The sequence below is a fragment of the Protopterus annectens genome, chromosome 1.part2 (assembly GCF_019279795.1).
Source record: "Protopterus annectens isolate FY-2018-M chromosome 1.part2, PAN1.0, whole genome shotgun sequence".
Classification (NCBI taxonomy): domain Eukaryota; kingdom Metazoa; phylum Chordata; order Ceratodontiformes; family Protopteridae; genus Protopterus; species Protopterus annectens.
This window is the reverse complement of record NC_056727.1, coordinates 987,412,047-987,437,780: the sequence shown is the minus strand read 5'-3', so window position 1 is coordinate 987,437,780 and position 25,734 is coordinate 987,412,047. Positions and strand designations below refer to the sequence as shown.

The 25,734-nt window shown below is 34.6% G+C and overlaps 1 protein-coding gene across 1 annotated transcript in view; it reads right to left on the bottom strand.

Moving 5' to 3' along the window:
* TEKT2 (tektin 2) overlaps window positions 1-25,734 on the bottom strand; it is a 1,280,616-nt gene that overhangs the window by 250,187 nt on the left and 1,004,695 nt on the right. The gene's annotated exons all lie outside the window — the stretch shown is intronic.

Below are 25,734 nucleotides of genomic sequence, written 5' to 3'. Positions count from 1 at the left end.
TAGCAATTACATTTAACTTGATAGCTGTATCAAGTCCCTGAACTAAATTTAAATTAAACTCAAAGTAGTAATGTAACACTGTGCATTTTTGCACCTACATAAAATTAAATTTAACTGTTAAACCTTTTACATTTTGTCTCATGCCCCTTAGATATTAACATACTGTTCTGTGAGTGAAACTCCACCCACTCTCTCACCATAACTGTTTCTTTAGCTGACATCATTTAACTTTCCAGTAGAACTGAATGCTGCAAGAATTTAATATTACTGTCTACAATTTTTTTTTTAATAAATAGTAAAACTGTGAATGCATTAAATGAATAGCACTGTCTTTAACTCAGCTTGCTGGGTTGGCTATAATCTGAGCTGATGTGCTTGGCAAACTGCCATCTCCATAAGAAACATATACAATCTCAAACTGATTACATAATGTACTCTTTTTATATATAGGATCTGAATTTTTAACTGTTTTATTACTTTTATTTTTTTTTTTATTCAAACTTTTTTATTAAATTTTCATCAAGAAAAAGGAAAAAACATTTAAATAACAAACATTGATAAACTATGTAAAAATTTACAAAGGCCTCAATATCAAATAATACATAATGTAATATAAACATGTAGATAAGGTTATACAATCTGCAAAACTTCTTGTTACCAATTTGATTAATAGGATAATAGTACATCTGAATTCATTGTTTTGATAAGATATAGGACTTTTCCCCAAGGATTATTAGTCCATTTTCTAAGAAAATGTCTTACTTCTTTAGTCTTTACTTCCATTAGGGCTACTTCGTCCAGTAGAACTATGAAATCTTCAAAGGTTGGAGTGGAGGACGATTTACATCTTTTTGTAATACATTTTTTGGCTACTACCATCATTGTCCAGAGAAGATATTTATTTTTATTCATTGCAATAGATTCATTTACATTCAAAAATATTAAAGATTTTGATAATATGAAGGAATCAATAAAGATAGCTTGTAAAACATTTCCAATGTCATTCCAAAATTTCTTAATGAAACAGCATTCATAAAAGATATGAGACCAATCAGCCTTGCATTTCAGAGAACATCTCCAGCACATTACCTCTTTAGAATTGTAAAATTTGGTAATTTTATTTGGGGTATAAACAGCTCTATGCAAAAATTTCCAGGAAAAAATCTTCCAAATTTGTAAATTAGAAGTTAATTTAATGGAATGTAGTAAATTAGTTTTATTCTTGGAAGTTAGGGACAGTGTACAATCTTTAGTAATAAAATTCCAACATTTCTGGTTGAGAGTAGTTTTATAAATAATAATGATTTTTGTAAAGTTTTGAGATTAAATTCTTCCAATTACATTCTCTATATAATATTTTGTGCATGAGAAGTATAAATTTAGGCAAAGATTTAAAGGAAGAATTCTCTATTGTTCTGCATAGAGCTTGAGTAAATGGGATTAAGCTATTAAGAGCGAACCAATCTGAATTTGGTAAATTAAATGTTTTGATTAAATTTTGTGAATCAAGGGTGGCTAAATTCATTGTGCAATGAAACCAACACATGAAATTTTTCATTTCCCAAGTACTGAGTATATGTATTAATATTGTTAAAAAAGTTTTTTGTAACATTAAATGGGAATAATAGCTGAATCCATAGTTTAATATCAATATTGTTGTTAATAAAACTTCTAAAAGTGTTATAGATTTAGTTTATGTAATTTAGATTTGTGAGTTTAATAATAGTATACTGTAAGTTAATATATAATGCATACCAAAGTTTATTATGATCACTAAGTTGTATTTTTTTTAATAATTTACTTTCATTTAAAATAATAGTAGCTTGAAAAGACTTCCAATCTGAAGAAAACTTTGGATCTATCTAATTTAAGATTGTTTTAAGGTAAGAAGCTTTAATATATGATTCGAAATCTGGAAATTTTATCCCTGCAAGCTCCTAGGGTCTAATATGGTTTAATAAGGCTATTCTAATTTTTCTTGGATGCAATAAAAATGTTTAAAGTATTTTATTTATCTCTCTTAGAATACTTGTATTGGGTAGTACAGGGATAGATAATGTAATGTAGTTTATTTTTGGTAATACAATAATTTTAATTAATTGTAGTCTATCTTCAAATTTTAAGTGTAATTTATTCCATTTCTCTGTAAGAGTCTTTAAAATGTTCACAATATTATTATAATTGATATTTAAGGTTAAGTCGATGTTCTCACATAATACAATCCCTAAATATTTAAAAGAGGATACTTTTTTCCCAAGTATTTCATTTATAGTTAATGAATTGGTATCATTAGTTTACCTTTTATTTAATAATATGTGATTAGATTTAGAAATGCTAATTTTTAGTCCAGAAGCATAGTACATTTTTTTAACTAAAAAATCTAATTCTTGTAGATATTTTAACTAGTTTATTAAAGTAAGTAAAATATCATCTGCAAATAACATTATCTTAGATACAAATTGATTATATATATTAATTCCTTTAAATGTTTTATTAAATTGGCTTGCCAATGAGAAAGGTTCTATTGCTAGTGCAAATAAAATTGGGGACATTGGACACCCTTGTTTACTGCCTTTAGTAATTTCAATAGGTTCAGACATAAATGGCCCTAACTTTACATAGGCTAGATTATTATTATAAATATTTTTTATAAAAGTAATGAACTGAAGAGGGAATTTGTATGATTCAAGAATTTTAAATAGATAACTCAAATTTAATGAATCAAATGCTTTTTCGATGTCTAGAGTAATTATAAGAGCTTCTTGTTTATCACTATTTAAAATATCTATAATAGGATTCTTTGAATATTGTCTTGAGTATGTCTTTTATTGATAAAGCCTGTTTGATCCTCAGTGATGATATATGTTAGTGATTTTTAAATCTGTTAACTAAAATGGACATTAACATTTTATAATCGTTATTAATCAGAGAAATTGGCCTATATGAACTACATAGTTTAGAATCTTTATTTTCTTTTATTATAGGAGTAATTAATGAATACCTCCATGAAGGTGGAATTATACCTTGTAAATATGATTCATTCAGAGCTTTATGTAAGACTGATCTAGCAGAGGATGGTAGTAATTTATATATTTCATTAATAATACCGTCTATGCCTGGAGCTTTTGTTATTTTTGCTTTCTTTTATTTTTTCAGTAATTTCCTTTAGTGGAATTTGTTTCTGGATATCATTAATTAATTTTTCAGGTAGGTTTTTTTAATTTGGAAAAGTCCAGATCATAAGCAAAAAGTTTTATGTTGAGAATATTTATTTTTATTTTGTTCTGAGAAGCAATATTTAAAAGCATCCAAAATATCACTAATATCAGAAACTTTTTTATTGCCCCTGCCTTCATGAATCACACTTACAATATTATTCTCAGTGGACTGTATTTTTACTCTCATTGCTAGATTGTGCATGTGTTTTATAGATACAGAGAAATCATTTATTTTTAACTTTTCTAAACCTAAATTAGTTTTGTGGGTTAGAATGTCGTTATATTTTTTTATTTAAAGATTCAATTTCTTTTTTCTTGTCTGGCAAATTTTTTGTATTATCGTTGCTCATTATTATTTGTTTTTGTATGTTAGATAATTCAGACTCCCATTCCTTTGTTTTATTATTGAATCATGCAATGATTTTGCCGTATAAATATGCTTTCATAGAATCCCAAATAATTACTTTATTTACCTTGCTGGTTAAATTTATATGTAGGAAATATTTTGCTTCTGAGTCTAACCATGATTTAAACTGATTTAGTTTAGTAATATAGGTTGGGATTCTTTTAGTGAATATTAGTTTCTTAAAATCTGTTTGAAGATTAAAAATAAGTGCATTGTGATCAGATAAAGGACACGGGGTTACTTTAAAGTATGATAATTTTGATTTTAGATCTTGAGATATAAAACTTTTATCAGTTCTAGTTTGAGTGTTATGTCTAAAATCACAGTGAGAAAATTCTAAAGAGTTGTCATTTTTGAAATATAATAAATCATATAATTGTGAGGTTTATATCCATTTCTTGACATTTTTTCCTATAGAGATAATACAGAAAGATATTTTATTAGATGTTTCTGAATCGCTAAATAAACAGTTAAAGTCTCCTCCCATAACTAAACTACCCTTAGCATTTTTAGTGATAAGTTCTAGGTGTTTTTTTATTGTTTTTATTCCAATTCCAGGGAACCAATAAGCATTAACTAATGTCCAGATTAGCCTTCCTTATCTTCATAGTTATAGATAATGTGGGGAGAAGTAATGTTTTTCTTCCATAGTGTTAAGACACCTCTAGTTTTTTTAGTGTGTGACGAATTTGACAGTATCAAGTAATCATTTGGATTCCAAATAAAACTATAATTTGTTTTAAAGTGAGTTTCTTGCATAAAGACTACTTGTGCTTTATTTAATTTTAAATACTTTAGTAAATTAAATATTTTCCTTGGGTTGTTTAAACCATTAACATTTAAAGAAAAAAAGTTAAATCCATCTTATTTGCTCATTGATTAAAGATGTTTGAATAAAACAGTAATGAACATTTATATTATTTAAATCTTGTATAACCTTCTTGAAAAGTCCATATTTAATGGCAAATTATTAATTCCCATTAAAAGGTAAAAGTTAAAATTAAGTTGAGGCCCTGAAAAGAAAAAAAAATTAAGAAAAGATTAATTTTCAATAAACCCTTCAACTGACATGGAATGAAAATCATTCCTAATCTGACAGAATGAAAATATTCAGTCAGATTAACCATCATTTGCTAACAGAAATGATAGAAACATGTAGGTATGAGCTCCAAAGTTTATTGTTCTGAAGACATCTTACTCATAGTAAAAGTTTATAATAAATTTTATTTTAAGTAAGAATGTAGTTAAGAAATTTTAGTGTGGAAATTTTTAATTATTGAAACTATTTCATATACATCAGAGATAACTAACAAGGTTTTATCTTGAGATTAAATAAATATTGTATTTTATACAATCTTTATAAAGATGACAATATGTGTTTGGAGAGATCAAAACTAATACAATAATCTATTATTCTTGTTCCATGCAATTACAAATAATTGATGGTATTAAAAATCTTTATAATTTTAACTATAATGCAAATTTACCTTTCATTATTTATATTTAGTGATGGAAAAAATCTCAAATTGCTTTAGATTTATAAGTTAGCATTTCTATTCAAAAGAAATTATTTAAACCAGATTTTTAACCAAGTGTTGCTTGACTCCCTGTATATTTTAAGTATATTATTTTATTTTAAATAACTTCAAACTGATATATATCCTTAAATTAACCAAAACCTCAAACTATACAGATACATTTCTCTAAACAGTGAAAACAAAATACAATAAGGTTACTTAATAAATGAAGTTGATGAGATAATTATTTCTGTTTATAATTATCAATGAATATATTGCCAAATAATAACTTAAACTTTAGACTATAAACTCAACAACTGAATTAAACAATGTAACTAATCCTTTGGCATTTCATATTTAGATAGTAATGTTTAAATATTCTATTTTAAAAAAAGAAAGCATAATGTCTTTATTCTTATAAGAGAGTTCATTTTTACCCTAAACCATAGCAGTAATTTATATACAGTTTGAAATATACATTTCTTAGAATGAAAACATTACTTCAATAATAGTTTAATATTTCTGTTACTCCCATCAAATTACTTGCACTGTGGTTTATGATACAAAGCCTGTAAACTAATCTTATTGATTTGTAAATGACCATATAATCACAAACACGTATCTAAGTCTTAATTATGATTACAAAAATCATATACTGAGAGGAACGTTTATATTTATATCATATAATTTCCTTTTATATATAAACATTAAGTAATAAGTATAGACAGTATCTGAATTTGCATACTAAAAATTAATTTCTTCAAAAATATCCTGAACATGAATTATAATATAGAGAGCGTCATGACAAAGGTTATAATGCATCAATAAAGTGCAGTTGGAATTGATTACTCCCTTGTTCAGACTGAATAGAAGTAAATATCTAGAAATCAGGTAAAATCCATTTCTTCTCTTGTTCATGAACATATATCCCAGCAAAGAACAAATATATATTGTTAAGTACCTTCCCGTTAAATGCCCACCATTTCGCCACATTGCAGAGACTTGAATTAGCTTCTTCATGCGAGGATGAAGTAACAGGTGGCAATGTTTCCTTGTTTCTCGTAATAACCAAGAAGCTACCATTAAGTTATGTGAAGCAAACTTTTATTTGAAAATTTAAATAAATATAAAAATAAAATATATAACCACCATAAATGTATAACCCTAAATAGTACTGTATAACACAATTATCCAATAATCCCTGTCCACTTCTATGATATTATGAATAACAAGAATATAACATTAAAGTATACAGAAGAACTTCATGAATGAAGTGTTTAGAATAGTGTGCTGTAAAAGTGAGAAAATAAAGGAAAACTTATGAGAATTCATACCTCAGTTAAATCTTTGAGAGATTTAATGGTGTCAATAGTTTTGATATCAGTTCTTTGTTTTTTCTTCCTTACATCATTTCAGGTACTTTTTCTGAGGTTCTCTTCAGAGTAGCAGAATTTGACCAGTCCGTTTCTTCTGGTAATGACATTATGTTGTTGTTTTTAATGAAGGAAGTAGCTTCTTTGATATTATTAAAGTTTCTCATGTCATTGTTATAGTGAATTCTAATTTTGGCAGGATAGACCAGTTGTGCCTTTATTTTGTTTTGTTTGAAAAATTTCACCAGTGGCCAGGTTTTCTTTCTTAATTCTAATACTTTTGAGGTATAATCATTATCAAATCTTATTTGACACTGTTTATAGATTATTGGAGCTTTGCTCCAAGCAGATCTCAGCACCAGTTCTTTATCCATAAATGATAGGAATTTAACTACAATGGATCTCAGAGGTGAATTAGATGTAGTGGATGCTATTTTCCCAATAGCTCTGTGTGCTCTTTCAATTCCATAAGATAGTCCTTCCTTTAGATCTAAGATTTCACTTAACCAAGAGTTCAAAAATAAGATGATGTCTTCTTCAGACTTCCCTGGTAGACCAAAAATCCTTATGTTTGCTCTTCTCTCCCTATTTTCTATATCATCCATCAACTTTATTTATTAGCCAAGTATTCTGTTGTAACAGAAATTCCCTTTGATGTTCATCTTCTTTTAGTCTCCCATCTACGTCATTCAGAGAAGTTTCAATGTCTGACAACTTTGTTTGTTGTTGCTGAAGTATTTCCTTAAAAATATCAGTTTGTTTCTGACAGTTATCTTTACGTTTTTCCAGATTTTCAATGAATCTATCCATCTTCAGGGATAGATCTTGAAGAGTAGAAGACATCAATTGGATTTCTTTTTTCAGTGTAGAGTCTGGTTAGAAGTTCCTTGAGTTACTCATTTCGACACAACTTGATTAGTCTTCAGTTTAGTTTGACAGGAAAATTTTGAGATTTTTCCTTCAAAATTGATAATTTTATAGCTTAATAGTTCTATAAGATTTTCCAAGAATTACTTGAGAAAAATAAATATTTTCCTGTTTTCTAGTATGAGTTTGTGGAGCTCAGAAAATTTGCTGCTAACGGTTAAACATCTTGGCTCCGCCCCTGTTTTATTACTTTTACAATGTAGCATTGACTTTAAATTTCACATTCTGTAAACTAGCAAACATTATTTTTTTCTCTATCTATAATACAATATTGTTTATGCACTGCAGCACTTTAATACAAAGCTCTTAACTAATGACAACTAAACAAAAAGTACAGTTGTGTACACTTACCATAAATATAGATGTTCAAGTGTATTCACTGTTGCAGTCATTACATTTGGGTAATATGCTGGCAGGTTGCCCTCAGTCGGCCTGAAAGTCAAAGTCTTGGGCCCTGCGTCAGTTGCTGTCTCCTCTTCCATGACGTCAGGTCATCAGGGGTATAAAACATGCAGCCGATGCCATTTTATTCAGTTTTTCTTGCCCCAGATGTCAGGTGCCCCCCAAATGGGGAGCAAAAATATGTACATATAAATAAACAACAATATACCTATATATATATACATATATATATATATATATATATATATATGCACTTTTAGCAACATAAACTTTACCTTCATCTAAAAGCAAATACACCACAAAGGCTTTACAATATAGTGAAGGAAAGAGAAGTTCTAGAAGAAAAAAGGGGGATGGCAGGTGGATAACCTGGACTGCAACAGTGAATACACTCGAACATCTACATTTATGGTAAGTGTACACAACTGTACTATGTTCTTCATGTTTCACTGTTGCAGTAATTACATTTGGGTAGAATCCCAAAGCTATGGATGGGAGGATGGAACTAAATAGCATTAGGGGAAGCTATAAGGCCCTGCAGAACTGCAGTGACAAAGCCTGCCCTGGACTTACAGAAGAGAGGCAAATGATAATGCTTTGTAAATGTATGAAATAAGATCCAAGTAGCAGTTTCTAGAATGTCTTTGGTTGGAACTCCTCTGAGAAAGGCTGCTGAGGTAGAGGCAGCCCTGGTGGAATGTGACCTGATTCCCTTGAGCACTGGTTTACCATGATGCAAGTAGGAGAAATGAATACAGTGGCTTATCCACTTAGAAATAGTCTGCTTTGATTTAGCTTTCCCCTCTGAAACTGCAGCAAATGCCACCAGTAGTTGCTCAGACTTTCTTAGAGATTTGGTTCTGTTTAAGTAGAATCTTAGTTGTCTGTGCACGTCCAATGAATGCAGAATCCACTCCCCCTTGTTCTGCGGATTTGGGTAAAATGTTGGCAGGTGAATAGTTTGGTTAAGAGCCACACTGGATACCACCTTAGGCGTAAATGAAGGATTGGTCCTGAGGGACACCCTGTCCAGGTAAAATGTAATAAAAGGCTCCACAGCCATGCGGGCCTGTAGTTCTGAAACCCTTCTTGCTGAAGTCATTGCCAAAAGGAAAGCTGTTTTCCAAGATTAAAACTTTATATCTGCAGTGGCTGCTGGTTCAAAAGGAGGCAGGGTGAGTTTTTCCAGTACAAAATTGAGGTCCCATGCAGGAGTTGGTGATCTTCTGGAAGGCCTTAAATTTTTGGCCCCTAAGATACTGTTTTAGCAGAGGATGAGAAAAGATGGGAGGCTCCGTGTTGTAATGAGCCAAGATGGCAGAGGCATGGATTTTTATTGAAGAAAAAGATAGGCCCTTGTCAAGCATCTCAGTCAAGTATTGTAAAATCTGAGGAATGTTTGGTTTTGCTATGTCGGTTCCTTGTGCTTGGTTCCAAGCACAGAATCTCTTCCATTTATCAGCATAAGATTTTCTAGTACTAGGCCTTCTGGCTTCCAAAATGAGATCCATCACAGATTTACTGAGAGGTGGTGTTTGAATAATTACATGATCAGCCATGCTGCCAGGTTCAAAGTTTGGAGCTGAGTGTGCAGAATTTGATTGCTCTGCTGAGACAGTAGATGAGATATTTCAGGCAAGTACCAAGGAGGGAGTTGAGACATATTCCTTAGAATTGGGTACCAGTGCTGGCTATGTTAGTCTGGGGCAATTAGGATCATTTTTGGTTTTTCCTGTTGGACCTTTAGCAAGACCTTAGGGAGAAGGGGCAGAGAAGGAAAGGCGTAGACAGATAGGTTTTCCCAACTGAAGTATAGGGCATCCACTTTCCATGCTTGTCTGTGATAAGTCCTTGTGCAGAATTTGTCCAGTTGATAATTTTGGGGAGAGGCAAAGAGATCTATGTCTGGGCTCCCCCATTTCTGTGTTATCATGCTGAAGACTTGTGGATTCAGCTTCCACTCATGAGGGTCCATACAATTTCTTCTCAGGTCGTCTCCCAGAGTATTTTGTTTTCCAAGCAGGAATTGAGCTTGAAGATGTACTTGGTAAGTCAAGGCTGTGTCCCACAATGCCATGGCTAGTCTGCAAAGGGCGTAGGAATGTGTATCCCCCTGCTTGTTTATGTACCACATAACTGTGGTGTTGTCCGTCTTTATCAGTAGTTGTCCTGGATGAAGTAAGTCCTTGAAGGCTGTCAGGGCATTCTGAACAGCTAGCATTTCTTTTTGCTTGATATGCAGATGCATTTGTTTTGGGCTCCATGTGCCCTGAATGCATCTCCCCGCCAGGTGGGCCCCCCAAGCATAGTCTGATGCATCTGTAGTTAGGGTTTGGGTGGCAGGGGGTAGAGTGAATGACAGTCCATTGTTTTGGTGACATGTTTCTGCCCACCAAAGAAACTCCTATTGTAGGCAGGGAATGAGAGGAATCATTGTTTCCAGACTGTTACAATGTTGACTCCATAAAATGTTTAGGTACCATTAAAGTTTCCTCACATGCAGTCCTGCATATGGAATTAGTAGAATGGAGGATGCCATGAACCCCAAAGCCTGCAGAATTTGTCTTGCAGATACTGGGTTTTTGTCGCCATCTGTTTGAAGTATATAGTCAGTTGCCTTTGTCTGGCGTAAGGTAAGCCATCTGGGCAGTTGTATTCAAGCTTGCACCCAGGAATGTAATTTTTTGAGAGGGTACCAGTTGTGATTTCTTTTCATTTATTGTGTACCCTGGGCATGTTAGAAGCCTTTTTACAAATGACAGATGTTGAAGAAGAATGTCCTTGTTTTCTGCTTGAATGAGACAGTCGTCCAAATAAGGATATATTTGTATGCTTCTTTGTCTGCAAAATGCAATTACTGGTGCCAGTCACTTTGTAAAGACTCTGGGCACAGTAGATAAGCCAAAGGGCAGTGCAGAGAATTGGTAATGCATAAAACCTGCCTTGAAGCTGAGTTATCTTCTGCATGATTCCCTTATTGGGATATGCAGGTATGCCTCTTTTAAATCTAGAGTCACTACCAAGCGTTCTTGCCCAGCATGGGCAGTAGCTATTGTAAAGTCATCATTTTGAATTTTGGGATGTCCAAGAACGTGTTCAAAATCGATAAGGCCAGTATTGGACGCCAGGCATTGTCTTTTCTGGGTACCAGGAACAATCTTGAGTAAAACCCTTGTCCTTTTTCCTATTCTGGTACTGGTTGAATAGCCCCCATATACATGAGGGACGTCACTTGTTTCTGAGCCTCTGCCCATTGATTTTGTGGCAGGTCTGGCCAACCATTTGGAATTGGCACAGTATGGAAATGAAATCTGTACCCCTGGGATACTATGTTTAATACCCACTTGTCCCGGGTAATTAACTGCCAATTTTGAGCATGAAGTGCCAATTTCCCCCCCAATGGGGCTGCCAAAAAATAAGTGTTTGGTGATGGCAGAGGAAAGTCACTGAGACTGCTTACTGTAGGGTTGTGCTTTGTTTCCTCCAGATTTGGAGGTAGAGGCACCCCATTGCTTTGACCTGTAAGAACCCTGTGATTGGTATCTAGAGCTTTTTGAGCATCTGGATTTGCATTGTGAGGGTCTGTTGGACACATGAAAGGACCAATTTTTAGTAGGCCAGTGCCTACTGAATCTGGGTGGCTGCACTTGTAAGAAATCTTTTACAGTTTGCATAGATTTAGCTTTGTCTTCCATTTTCTTTAAAACCTCTTCTGCCTTATTACCAAACCAAGTATCATGCTGTAAAGGTGCATCAAACAATTTAGCCTTAACATGATCAAGTAGATTTTGCTCCTTGAGCCAGGCATGCCTTCTAATCACAGATCCAGTAACTGTGGCCCTGCAAGAGGCCTCCAAGGAATCAAAAGCACATTGCAAAGTATGCTTTCCAACCTGTTCTGTTGCATGCAATAATTCCTGTAATTCTTTATTTTCCACACAATCAGAAATCAACATCGTTTTCTGTTTCAATAAGCTCATAACATGCTGTTGATATTTAAGCATATGAAACTGGCAGTTTAAGGCCCTAATTGCCAAGGTTGCAGATGTATAAACCTTCTTTCCCCATCTATCCAGCGCCCTGGAATCTCTATCAGAGGGGGTGGGATTTTTGGCTGTACAGGGCTTTACACCTTTGGGACCATGTGAGATAGTTTCAGGATCAGCAGCAGGATTTTTGAATAAAAATTTGTGGGCATCAGGAACCCTGTAATATCTGTTTGGCTTACTAGGATCCGGAGGTAGGGAATCAGGAGCCATGCTTGATTCCGCAAACACATCATCAACAATGTCTAATAGAGGAGGTATAGCCAAAGGTCTATGCTGAGGAAGAAGAAGAAAATCCCTAAGCCTCTTTTTTGATTCAGAGAAATCCTGACTCTCCCAATGAAAATGTTCCCTTAAAGTATGCAAGGTTTCTCCAAAAGAATAATCCTCAGGAGGAGATGCAGATGGAATGGATTCTTCTGCATCTGAATCCTCATAGGGTGGTATAGAAAATTCTTGATCAGAAGAGGAATCAGAGGAAATAGAAACCTGATCTGAAAATTCATAATCAGTGTCTTGCCTAGGCCTTTTAGCGGGGGGGGGGGGGTTGGGAACCCCTGATCAAGGGAATTAAGTCCTCAGCCATTTTGATCATCTGTTTTTTATGCATAGGGGCCTGAACACGTGGCTCATGCGCCGGTTTTTTAGACTTAGAAGTTGTTTTTGTCTTTGTTTTTGAAGCTGGCGTCGGTTTTATATAGAAATGTTGAGGCCTGAAAACACCCTCAGAAGCCGGTGCCTGCTCAGCGGCTCTGGACCCATCCGAGGGAGAGACATCCACAGGTACAGTACTCTGAGAATCTCGTGGCATACCAGACTCCGCATGGGACTCAGTAGAGGCCTGCAACTCAAAAGTAGTGGGTATCAGGGGCTGCGAAAGCACCTCACTGAGTACTGCCGAACCAGCGACCGGCTTAGGAGAAGCTTCGTCATCAGTTCTGGACCTCGACGGTTTGTCTTTTTCTTTGCGTTTTTTGTGAACTCCGGTAGTCGGATTGCTATCCGACAACATTTCAGGGTAATTAAATCTGGATCCAAAATATTTTGAAGCAAAAATATACTGACGCATAATAGTGCGTTGGTTAAATCTAGCACAAAACTGACAGCAAGGCACGTTATGATCTGGGCCTAGGCAAGGAATACAGTACAAATGAAAATCCTTATGAGGTATTTGCTTCCCACAAGTAATGCAATTATTAACTTTTACTGACATCGGTAAGTAGCAAGAAAAAGTTTCCCCAATGGGGTACTTAGCTTTAATAGTAGACTTCGGTTCTGAAACTCGAATGCGAAAATTTCAGGAGTCAGCCGACTGGCACTTGCGAACTGCTTCTGCTTCGGGCACCGTGCGGCAAGAAAGACTGAATAAAATGGCGTCAGCTGCATGTTTTATACCCCTGACGACCTGACGTCATGGAAGAGGAGACAGCAAGTGAGGCAGGACCCAAGACTTTGATATTCAGGCTGACTGAGGGCAACCTGCCAGCAGATGACCGAAATGTAATGACTGCAACAGTGAAACATGAAGAACATCAATAATACAAAAATTTATTTGCTAACTGTAACTGCAAACCTTTTATTCTGCTAATTAATTTGACTGTTAGTTCTGATATACCTTACAAGACATAGAGGCATATGGTTACCTTTTTTTTAACTGACCACACCCAATATGTCTTTCTGAGCATTTCAGCTGTGTCAGCTGAACTGGAATTTATTTTATCATTAACCCATAAATCTGCATGTTTCTGTTGTAACCAATTCTTTAAAATCTGTACATTTGCACAAATCATGTCAATGAAGTATAACTCTAATGAAATGTTTATACCTAGTACAGAGCTGCTACATTTTAAACTGTTAGCTGCTGTAAACTTAAGTTCTGACAAAACCGCATTTGTGTCTAAAGATCTATGTGTAACTTGAAGTTAATTTGTCTGTAAACAATGAAATATTGTTATTTATTTTAACCTTAAATGACAGATTAATGCTCTGATCTTTACAGATAGCTACGGAATGCATTCTTTTACTTAGCACTGAAGTCTGTTCTTCAGTTTGTCTGAAATATACTTTACTTAAATATGCACTCTAATCCCTTTTATCTCAATTCAGTGCAAACACTGCACTTGATTCTGAAAATAAGAAACTAGATGAAGTAATGTGAACTTGAGACGTTGCTTGCATGTTATGTATGTTGACTGTGTTGACATTTGTATGTTTAATACTGCAACATACTTCTGTATTTTGAATTGTGTGTATTACATTCTCAACATTTATATGTGAAACTATACTACAACTGAAAGTATTATGTTAAATTGCATGTGCTGAAGCATGTACATTTAAATTTGAGACCATACTGACTTCCGAGTCATTAGCTTGCTTCTGTTTACACCTTTTGCATTGACATATTTAACATTTTTGAACTAATAACCTTTAACTTTAAGAGAATATTTTCAAACTTAAACCAAAAATTTACTGACGTTTTAAATGCAGCAGTATTACTTGACATGTTTACATGCAAATGACTTTAACTGATTAATTTAAACTTTTTTTGAACTAAAAGGTGCATATAAAGTCTTACATAACTTTATGGTCTTGGAAGAATGTGAGCCATTGTCTCAAGCTTATTAACCTTTTTTTTGCTTCTTGGCAGAGTGACGTCACACTGGAAACATGAAAGTTTGTGGAGATAGCTGTTAACTGGATATTTTATGTTCTGAAGGAGCACTGCTTTGATTTAATACTGGTCTGCTGAAGTTGTGTGAGGCTTTTCTGAAGTAGACACTGGTGCTGTGCACTTTGGTTAGAGGTTGTATGCTGTGTCCACCTTCTGCATAAAGTAGTGCTGTCTTATAATGAGAAACTTGCCATAGTTTTTAGCTTATTCTGTATAGAGTTCACAGCTCTGTTTATGGAAAAAATACTGGTATGCTGCTGAAAAGTCTGTTATGAAACATTTGCTGTCACTATAAACTGTTAATGAAACCTCTAAGTTAAGCTGGCTATTGCAGTAAAACCAAAAAAATACTTACTGCAGCTGTTTTTGTTGAAGTTTCTTAGAACACATGTAGTTGAATGAAGCACAAACTGCTGCACTGGAATGAAAACACTGCTATTTTGTATAGAACACACACAGTGTGACCAAGTCTGGAAATTAACAATACCTTCACTGAAAGGGTAGTCTGCTCTCCAAAGTGCCGCTGTACTACTTCTGATGTATAAACAGTCACTGTGAACTTAAGAAAATATGCTGTACTGGAACCTGTGAAAGGGTTCCAGCTGCTTGCTGGGTTGCAAGAATTATATATCTCTCCCCAGACAGCAGGCCTGTGCGGGTGCCATTGTAAACATTGAAAATACTGTACTGTACCATAATTAGCTGGAAACACTGTATGCAACAAGACTGAGAACAAAAGTCTTTATCTGTTAATTACCCAAGCTCATGCTGAACAGGTGCCAGTCTCTCTTTTATGGACCAAGTTTTGTGCACTTTTCTGAATGAATTTGCTAAACACTGTAGTTCATTCAATAAGGCTTTATTAGATGTTCACAATATCTGAATACTGCCTTCATTAACAGTACTGATAAACAATTAGTGTTCAAAGTTACTGCACATCATATTCTGATTGTCCTGAACAATGTAAACTATCGTAGTCTTTAGATGACCTGTTTTCTGTACTCAGGCTCGAGTGTTTTACATCTTATCTGAAATAACAGGTCAAACAAAATTACTAACCTTAATTGAACTGCTATCCTGAACACAACATATTACATTGCTTCAGTGCAGAAATTGTGCTTATTTACTTTTTCTAACCTTGGTCTCAGGCTTTATCTCGTATGTGCTTTATTCTAACATTCTATTAAGGAACATTCTGTAGCTGACAAGATTGTATCTTTCCCTTGAGAAAACAACATTCTGTCTGCAAACTTTATGCTTATCTTTTCTTTTTAATAAACTATCTTCCATGCTTGGCCAGCAAGGTTATTTTTCTTTCTGCTTAACTGTATTTTATGCATAAATGAAACACAGTTTATTTTCCCTTTAGCCTGTCTAATGTATAATAACTACTTTAAAATATGTCTTTAAGATGCAATTAGAAATAATTGAAAGATTGTGGGGTGTGTTCTTATTAAACTGTATAAAAGGAAGATATATTTATGATAAAAAGTGTACTCTGAAAAGGCTGTGAAAGCCGAGGCACTAGAAAAATTAACCTGTGGATTTTACACTGCTGTATTGTGCTGCTATTTTGCTATTGGTGCTTTTTATTAAAAGAAAAAAGAAGAAAGAAAGACTCCTGATAATTCATGGTGAAGATTTTGTGGATTTACTGGTCTGACGTTCTTGTGGTAAAAGACTGCTGTTTGTTCCTTTGTGTGTGGTTTATATACTTTAAAATGGAAGTCCCTAATCTAACAAAGAGCATCTGAATCTCAGCTTCAGTGGTATGCCTAGCATATCTGACACCCGAAGCAGAAATTTTTTTAACCCCCTAGATATTTTATTCTAACACCTCCTCTATTATAATTGTTTTCAATAATAAACATGAAATGAAACAAAATAATGGCCAGCAAAGAGCATGATAGCAGCAGTGATCAAATCACCAAATGATTCAGCCATCCTACAGGAAGGCTTGCCCCAAATAAATAACTAGTGCCAGAATCATAGACTAAAGCTAAATGTCAAAAATGCATTACCATCTCCTTTTGAAAGCTGAGTATGACATTGACAAAGCACCTCTAAAATCTTAATAGTCTGGGATTTGGTAACTTATGTGGACAGTTGATCACAGATTCTTTTAGGAACAGATCAAGATGAAGTAAATTTAGGGACAATCTGCAAAATCAGGAACGGTTTCAACTTGGTTTTACAAATACAGCACCCAGACAGACAGTAAAGATTGCAGCATATTTCATGCAAATGCACACTAGTCATGTAAAGGCAGACTATAAATTACGCAAGCATTATGAGAGTAACTTGCAGACAAAACATATTAAGCTAGTAGAAGAACATTCTGTAAAACTGGGGACAGTTTCAAATGTGTTTCATAACACTATTCCAATTTATTTCATACAAATGCACATTAGCTGTTAAAGTCAGACTTTAAACTGAGCACCAGTTATTTTATCAACCAGACAGCTAACCACCCCCTTCCAAGAAAAAAAGCAAGAATATTCCAAGTTATTTCACACATTTAAGCAGAGCAAATGAAGAAGATAAATCCCCATAGCACAGCTAACCACCCCCACCCAAAAATTCAGTTTATTTCACACAAATGTGCACTAACAGCCTTTTAAATAAATTGAAAAGGATAAAGTAGTAACCAACCAACCCTCCCCAAAAAAGCATAAATATTCAGATTAATCCACACAAATGCACCATAAGGGTGCAATTTAAACCAACCTAGTGAAAAGAACAAGTTACATTCATCCATAGTGCAGCTGGTCAAGCCCCCATCCACAAAAGAATAAAAATATTCCAATTTATTAACACAACTATTCACTTGCCAGCCTTAATGATAAGATTTAATCTGAGCAAATTAAATGGCAAGTTACTTTAACACACAGCCCAATTAACTATCCCCACCCCATCAAAACAAAAAAAGGGCAGAAGAGTATAATGGGAAAAAAATAACATAAATATCCAGTTTCAAAATATTTAAACAAATGCATGCACAAACACATACACACACACACAAGCCAAGCTTTAAAACATTTAAACAAATGCAAACACACACACACACACACACACACACACACACACACACACACACACTTGCTTAGACACCACCCTCCCCCTCCAAAAATAGGAAAGAAAATCTGGTTATATTCACAGTAAATAAAAAATGCATACCTTCAGTCTGGTATTCTACAGTGCCCAGGCTGATTCACTTGCATTGATTAACCCAGTTCACTAGGTTCAATTAAACAAAAAAAAAAACTTTTCCGCTGCAAAACTGCCTACTGCATTGTACTACTGTACAACTAGGAGGCTGCTGTTAATATTGAAAATAAATGTGGATCTCTCCAGTCTTGTCTGTAGTTCCTTCTGAGTTTTCTCCAATCCTGTACCATGTTTTCATACATGTACACACGGACACGTTGATACATGCAAGAAGAAGAAAGAAAACTTTTACTTCAGAGACGAATCATGATCAAATGGGGCTGTAAACAGGGTAATGAATTGATCCCTCCGCACACACACACACACACACACACACACACACACACACACACACACACACACACACACACACACACACACAAACGCACATACAGAGCACCCCATCCGCTGCCATTCCAGTGTCCCATTACTTAGCTATGTCTCCCCAGTTACCATAAACTTTCAAACCGCTCAGTGTTTATACTATGTTTTACTTCTACAATGATTACAGATACTTGGATTTAATCTAAAACTTTTATTTCAGATTTTTTTGCACAGACATTGATATACACTTGCTAAACAAAGAAATACAGTGCCACATTGAAAACAAGCAGCATTGACAGTAAATTTCTCTGCCCTTGAAACTCACATTCATTGAAACGGAATTGAAACCAACCCAAATTCAAAGAAAATGCATCTGGCCAGTAGCAAATAATTTTTACCTTTTGACTGTTGTCAAACTATAGGCCCCTTGCACATATTTTCAGGACCATGCACACATGCAAATGTTCTTTGATTCACCTTCCCGATTTTATTAAATTATATTCCTTGTCTAATACAGCACCACTTGTTAGAGTGTGTTTTAAATTTGTAGTTTTGAACATTTTTCCAGTACACAATGAAACAAAATGTATGAATCAATAATGACAAAAGTCCTTATTTCAGAACATTTCAACCATAAAAGGGCACTCAGACTTCTGTCATTAAAATCCACCAATATCAATATACACAATTTCTGCATAAGTAAAAGTCATCTGAATAATTCTACATAAAAAAGATCTGTAACTGATGAAGCGGTTGCTGCTAGAATTGACGAATAAATTGCCTATGTTACATTAAAAAAGTGGTAAGCTGGTAATATCGCGATAGAGAATGGAAGGGAAACCGACAACAGGTTCATAGTTACTAGGCATCTCATCCAAAGGAGGACGCACTCAGGACTACAACACTCCCACCCTTCCACCTTAGAGTACAACACAGTATTAGCAATCCATCTACATGCTGTGGAATTAGACACCACAGCCTTCTGCATCAAAAGCAAGAGTGCTAAACAAAACAAACTTACTGTTTTCCATAGATATTGGAACAGTATAAATGTAAGTTCCATGTGCTGAGTCAGAAGTTATGTTGTATTCAACATTACCAAACAGTTATCCAGATAGGTGAAACAGTTGTGTTTTTGCATTCTGAGAATTGCAAGCACTGAAGTTAAACATCTGGTAAACACTGAGGTTGTGTATAGTCCAAAGGGCACAGAAGAAAACTGAATGTAATTCTAATCTAGCTGGATTTTTATACATTGTCTGTGACAGTGCCTTGCTGGTATGTAGCTCTGTGGCACAGAGATATGATCCATGACAATGACAAAAATGACCTGAGTAGGAGTAGAAGCTAGGGCCCTGAAAGAGGGGGAGGGAGTGGTGATTCCCAGTCTGGATATGCTGTAATGCAACTGAAGGCTTGTATGATAGTCACTGACTAGGGAATGTAGGCATGGAATCTGAAAATGATGATGGCAGCACTCAGGGTACACATACGTGAGAACATGCACATGCCAAGGAGAGGTCACTGGCTTACTTGAGGTGATGCAGTGCCCATCTCATTACTTGGGGAGGAGTTAAGGCAGGGTTAGGGCATGATAAAAAAAAGTCTCCTCCATCAGTGACAGAATAATGCAGGTCACCTACTGCAGGGAGTACCTGCCTATTGAGGCTAAAAGGATGGGATGCCCTTCTGTGTCTGGAGAATAAGCCAGATTCACTCAGGAGGAGGTCATATCCAAATTAGAAGGATTCCTCTACTTTAGGCAAAGGTCCAAGGAGGGTAAGGTATATGTGTTCAGCCATAGCTAGTGGCTGCATGACTTTGCAGCTACTAGCTAAAGCAGGAGCTTAGGTGGGAGGCACCAAAACACCTTTATGGCTGCCTGGATGGTGGCCCCTTCTGGACAGTTAGGATCCCAAATCTGTTTGAAATTCCTGGGTAAGGAAAATAATGGATGTATCTTATTGGATAGAGGCTTGATATTTATCAGGCATAGGGGCAAACAGATCACTGTTGCAGTAGCCTAAGGTGTATGGGGGTTATATCTTGCCAAGGATATGACAACTGACCAGGATCTAAAGCTTTAGTGTACCTTCCATGTGCCCTAATCACTAAAGGGCTTGAGGATAGCCATATAAAGTCAGTAGTTAGGGCACCAAATATTCAAAGATTTCTTTTCTCAGAGTAAAGGAGGCTAGAGCTTTGTCTTTTGTGAATATGCTAGAAAAAGACAAATAAAAAAATCCACACCCTGGACAAAAAAAAGACACAGGAAAGAGAACAGAGGAAAGGTGTCTCTACTGCAACAATGCTCTATTTGATCATTTACTGTTATGATAAATTAACTTACACAATTGTACTATGTTCATAATTAGATTACTGATGCAGTAGCCTAACCTATATCGGTAAACTACAAGAGCTCAGAAATGAAGGGAGGAGGAAGAAAGGTCAGAATCCAAGAGACCCTGAAAGCAGTCCTAGCAAAGCCTGCTTTGGAAATGGAAAATTAATCTAATTTGTAATGTTTTGTAAAAGTATGCACAGTCAACCAAGTTGCTGCTGCTAGCACACTTTCAGAGTTCATCCCTTTCCAAAACACCACAGAAGAAGCGAAAGCACTGGTTAAAAGGGCCCTGACCTTACCTGCGACTTGTCATGGTGAGAATAATGGAAAACAATAGCATGAGACACTTATTTGCAAATTATCTGTTTTGACACAAATTGTCCACTTTTCTTACCATCATAGGAAATCAACAGTTGATTTGAAATCCTGAAGGTTTTATTAATGTCAAGGCAGTACTTGAGTTGCCTGTGGTAATCCAGAGTATAGAAAATCCCTTCTTCTTTTTTTTGGATTTAGAAAAAAAAAACAGGAGATTAACAACTTGACTCAAAGGGAACTCTGAAACCACTTTAGGCATAAATTAAGGCTTTGTACTCAAAGATACCCTATCCTTATAAAAATGAGATAAGATTGAGTCTCCATAAGTGGTTGTATCTCAAGATACTCTTCTTGAAGAAGCCAGAGCAATGGGTAACATTATTTTCAAAGTTAAGCACTTTAATTCAGCCTGGTGAACTGGTTCAAATGGAAAATGCACAAGTTTCTATAGAGCAAAACTGAGATCCCAAGGAAGGACAATCAAGTCTTCTAGGTAGACAGATATGCAAAACTAATTAAAAAATTGTTTGACTTGTGTCTTGTTAGAAAGGGTGGATCTACAGGCAGATAACTACAGATAAAATACAACGAAAGTCCTAGTATGGCCATAAAAAGTTTTTAATCACAAGTAGCACAAAACACCTTGCAGCACTCTAGCACCTCAGCTTAACATAAGACTTCAAGGAGTAAATTTATCATACAAAAGCTACTATTTTAGAACATGTACCAGGAGAAGGTGATAGTGATTATGTAAGAAATTTGTTGTTGTATAAAGAAACATTTTTTATTTTGAAATATGGGACTTTGGTTCCACAGTGTCTAAATACAGACTGCTGTTGGAAATGTGTTATTTAGAATATTATAAGATATGCAGCTTTAAATTGTAGTGTTTTAAACATGATTTAAATAAGTAATTGTTATATTACTTAATTGTTTAATTGTTTGATTGGCAACTGTGGCGTATAAATGATGGGGTTTTGTATGATAAAGGTACTCCTTGAAGGCTTACGTTAAGCCGAAGCGTTAGAAAGCTACGTGTTTTGTGCTACTTGTGATTAAAAACTTTTTCTGGGCATACTGGGACTTTCGTTGTATTTTATCATTTGGATCTTTGTTGTTTGGTGATTTTATCAAGGTATGGCCAGTGATCCAGCAGTGAATCTACCAAGAATTTTTAGAGAAGATTCATCCAATTCTTCTCAATTAACTATGGATTTTTTTTGAGAATGAATGCAGAAAGAGAGAAAAGTGGAGGTGAAAGACCAGCTAGCAGTGGTGAAGGGCTACCCTCGCAGACGTGGGAAAGGTTATTAAATGAAACCAGAAGCAAGCATGTGCCAAATCCCTTTTCCGAGGTTGGTAAACACTCCACTGCACTTCCTTCTGAAGCAAGAACTTTGTTTTATAAATTAGCGCAATTGCTGAATAAAGAAACTTCAGCCCATTTTAATAAACTGAGCCTCCAGAGGTATTTGTAGCTTGATATAGCACCAAGGGGGCTATGGGCTATGAAATGTCCCTCTCTGCTGTTTGATTTGTCTAGTATTGAAGAGAAAGCTTTTAGGCAGAGATAGGAAAAAGCTGCTCACCGTTGTTCGCTTGAATGGACTAAGATATTAGTAGAGCGTGACGAGGTAAAACTCTCTGCACTGAGAAAAGAGATTAATGTAGCCTGTAATAATCTGTTGCTTTCTATTGATAAAGCCTGTCTAGGAATATGTTTAAGTGACATTTAAGACAAACTGGGTGTTTATGAGAAGAAATTATGTGAACAGAAACTACATAAGATTAAAAGAGACCTGCGGGACTATGAAAATGGTACGGCCTTTTTTAGGCCAATGAATCAGAGACCAAGGTCACGAGTTTGCTTCCAGAAACAGGAAGGGGAAAGGAAAGCAAGAGATGAAGCTTCTTTTAGTGATTCTAGCCGGCACCAAAGTGATTTTGAAGATGAATAGGCATATCCTTCCTTGCCCGAGCCGAGCAATACTCAATATATGCAGCAGAATTTACGTCAGAGGGGTGGACAGTATCAGCAAAGAAAGCGACAGTACCAAGAACATAACTGTGAACAGCAGAAAGAAGGCTCATATCAGCGACAATGGAAAAATAACAAAAGGACAAAATGGTACTGATTTTATCACTAATAATACAAATGTTGTTTTGAACTTGTCAAGGCGTATGCTGGATGATAATGTTAATACAGTTTTAGAATGTGACTTAAAATTTATACCCACAGTGTTGCCAAGAATAAATACATTGTTTTAAAATTGAATTTTTTAGGATGATTATAAAAATGCATGTGACAGTTGAGAGTATAGAGGAAGTTGTTCTAGTAAATGATGTGCCTGATGAATCTTTTGTTTCATGTAACAGTGATATAAATGCTTATTGTCCTACAGATACCTCAGATGTAAAGGTTATAAGCAAGTTCATACCACCGTTTACTCATGAGGGAATAAAGAAATTTCAGTCTATGGTTTATTTTGAAATAGAAATGTTGTTTAGAGATTTTGATAAAAGAAATGTGGATTATAAGCTGACAAAAAGTGAATGGTCAGCTTTAAAAGAGTTCTCGAATCAGAAAGAACTTGTTATAAAACCTTCAGATAAAGGAAATAAAATAGTAGTCATGCACCATTCACAACATAGTAAAATGTGCTATGATTTGTTATAAGAAGACCAAGTATATGAAGTACTTATGAGATCTAAGGTGGAAGAAGCGAAAGAAGAATATATGTGTTTAATTAAGAAGGGGCTAAGACTAGGGTATTGGACTGAACAAGATGTGGCGAAGAAACTATCTTGTTTTAAACAGAAATAGCATTTTTTTGCTGTTTACCCAAAGTGCATAAAGATCTAATTAATCCACCTGGGAAACCAATTGTGTCTGCAAGACAGTATTTTTTTACAGAATTTAGGAATGGTTTTACACAAATGTTTATTAAAGGAAGTTATACGTTTCTTATCATATATTAAGGATTCATTTGATTTTTTGGAAAAAAATAAAAAATGTTAACTGGAAAAGGGAAATGTACTGGGCAACGGTAGATGTAAAAAGCCTATACACAAATATTAAACACATACATGGGATGGAAGCCCTTAGTTTATATTTGGGTGATAATCCATTAGCACATTATGTCATGGAACTTTTAAAATTTAGTTTAGAAAATTTTTTTTTTTGCTTTGAAGATAAAGTTTATCATCAGCTACAGGGTGCAGCAATGGGTTCTTCATTTGCGCCTATGTATGCTAACTTATTTATGGGCATGTTTGAAACAGAACATATCTATACAAATTCATTTTATAAGCAATATGTTAAGTTATACTTTAGATTCATAGTGTTTTCTTTGTGAAGGTGGAATAGAACTTGTTCAAAATTTTATAACAGAATTACAACTTAACAGATTTCTTATACAGTTTGATGGTTTACAATATGGTAATACAATTTCATTTTTGGATATAACATTAGAAGGGGTAGATGGAAATGGAATAAATACTAATTTACATAGGAAGTTTGAAGTAGTTAACCAGTTTATGTTGGGCAATAGTTGTCATCCCAGACATCCTTTAGAATCTCTACCATATGGAGAATTTTTGAGAATTTCGAAAATATGCAATAATAATTATGATTTTGAAAAAGCGTTGCAGCGTACAGTGGATATGTTTAAAAAAAATAAATTATAGTATACAGGTGATAGAGAAAAGTGTTAAAAGAATAAGGAAAGAAAGGTATGGAGGTACTGCTAATTTAGCAGTTGGAGCCTCTACACACAGAGAGAAGAATAAAATTAGTGATGATAGTTTTTTTTGCAGTAATGACCTATAATATTTTAAATGATAATATGAAACAAATTATTGGAAATGTTTATATAAGTTTCAGGAGCTATCAGGATTAGTACAACAGAGGCCTGTCTTTTCATACAAGAAAGGAAAAAGTTTGACGGCTATGTGAGTTCATACCAAATTTCAGAGTCTCAATAATAGGTTATTACAGCAGATTCATTTTAAAGGTACAATACCATGTGGTGGCCGTATAGGGTGTTATCATATAGTACATACCTTTCCTGTAATTAACAAAATTAGATTTGAAGCGGTAGGGGAACATTATTGCACAACAGAATGGGTGATTTATGCAATTAAATGTAGTTGTAATAAATACTATACAGGACAAACTAAGCGAATGTTTAAAAAAAGACATCAGAACATCTAAGAGATATTAGGCTAGGTAAAATAGAGAGTCCTTTAGCCCAACATTTTAAATTGTATCATAATAGTAATTCTGTAGATTTAAAAGTTACTATTTTAGAACAGGTAATAGTGATTATGTAAGAAGGAGACGGTGATAGTGATTATGTAAGAAATTTGTTGTTGTATAAAGAAACACTTTTTATTTTGAAATATGGGACTTTGGTTCCACAGGGTCTGAATACAGAGTGCTGTTGGAAATGTGTTATTTAGAATATTATAAGATATGCAGTTTAAATTGTAGTGTTTTAAACACAACTTAAATAAGTAATTGTTATATTACTTAATTGTTTAATTGTTTGATTGGCAACTGTGGGGTATAAAGGATGGGGTTTTGTATGATAAAGGTACTCCTTGAAGACTTATGTTAAGCTGAGGCTCTAGAGTGCTACAATGTGTTTTGTGCTACTTGTGATTAAAACTTTTTCTGGCTATACTGGGACTTTTGTTGTATTTTATCATTTGGATCTTTGTTGATGAGATAACTAGAGATGACTGAGTGGTATATCTTGATAAAACAGTAGGAAAGGCCAGAGGATGATAATTCTCACAAGTATTCTAGACCCACATTCGTCTGGGCCTTTAAAAGGCCATGTTTCTTAGTTTGTCACCAACTAGAAAATCTCTTCCACTTACCCATATATGATTTCTAGCACATATAAGGTTTCTTAGCCTCCTTTAATACCTGCTGCACATCTTCAGAAAGCAGGTGCCTAAAAGGTATTGAAATTCT